This window comes from Myotis lucifugus, unplaced genomic scaffold, assembly GCF_000147115.1.
Source record: "Myotis lucifugus unplaced genomic scaffold, Myoluc2.0 scaffold_91, whole genome shotgun sequence".
In the NCBI taxonomy this organism is placed as follows: domain Eukaryota; kingdom Metazoa; phylum Chordata; class Mammalia; order Chiroptera; family Vespertilionidae; genus Myotis; species Myotis lucifugus.
The window spans coordinates 2,666,665-2,667,549 of NW_005871139.1; positions in this window are offsets into that span (position 1 = coordinate 2,666,665).

Here is an 885-nt window from a genome sequence, read left to right on the forward strand (position 1 = left end):
GTAATCTTTTAAGGAAGGACCTCCATAACACAAAAAATGCTTCCAGAAAAATAAAGTTTAAAGACTGGTTGGAGTTCAAGTAACCAAGAAAGGGGAATCTCGCACAGACCAAACGAAACAGCAACTTGAGAGAGAGCCAATTTAAGAGAGCAACTCAAAGTCCTTGGGGACAAGATAAGGTGGTGAAATAAAACAGGATGCGGGGAAGCAGCCCTTGAAAACTAGGCAGGGGCCAGATAATTTAAGGAATGATGTTAGTCATGCTAAGCATTTATATAAAACTAGTGGCCCAAGTGCACCGAAATTTCGTGCACATTGAAAAGGGAATTAATTAGAGGAAATATTTAATATTGCTATTTGCCCTTTCTCTATAATAAAAGTGTGAGAGATAAAAGGAAATGAGTACAATGTATATGAAAATAATACATAATTTTATTAATAAATAAACAGTAATAAAATGATATAACAACAAACTCATGATGTAAAAACAACACTGATGCAAATAATGACTGATAAAGTGATTAAACTTATTCTAATATCTCCCTGTATACCAGTCTGCCAGCGGGAGCGGTTTGGGGACGTGACTGCGGGCAGACGCCGCAGCCACCCCGCCAGCCCGGGTCTGCCCACGGGAATGCGGGTCCCGGGCAACTCGCCAGCCCCGGTCTGCCAGCGGGTTGGGGGCGTGAGTGCGGGCGATCGCCCCCCCCCACCCTCTCCCCGCTCTCACGGGTTGGGGGCGTGACTGCGGGCGGACGCCGCAGCCGCCCCGCCAGCCCGGGTCTGCCCGTGGGAATGCGGGTCCCTGGCAACCCGCCAGCCCAGGTCTGCCAGCTGGAGCGGTTTGGGGGCGATCAGGCGGGTTGGGGCGTGAGTGCGGGCAAA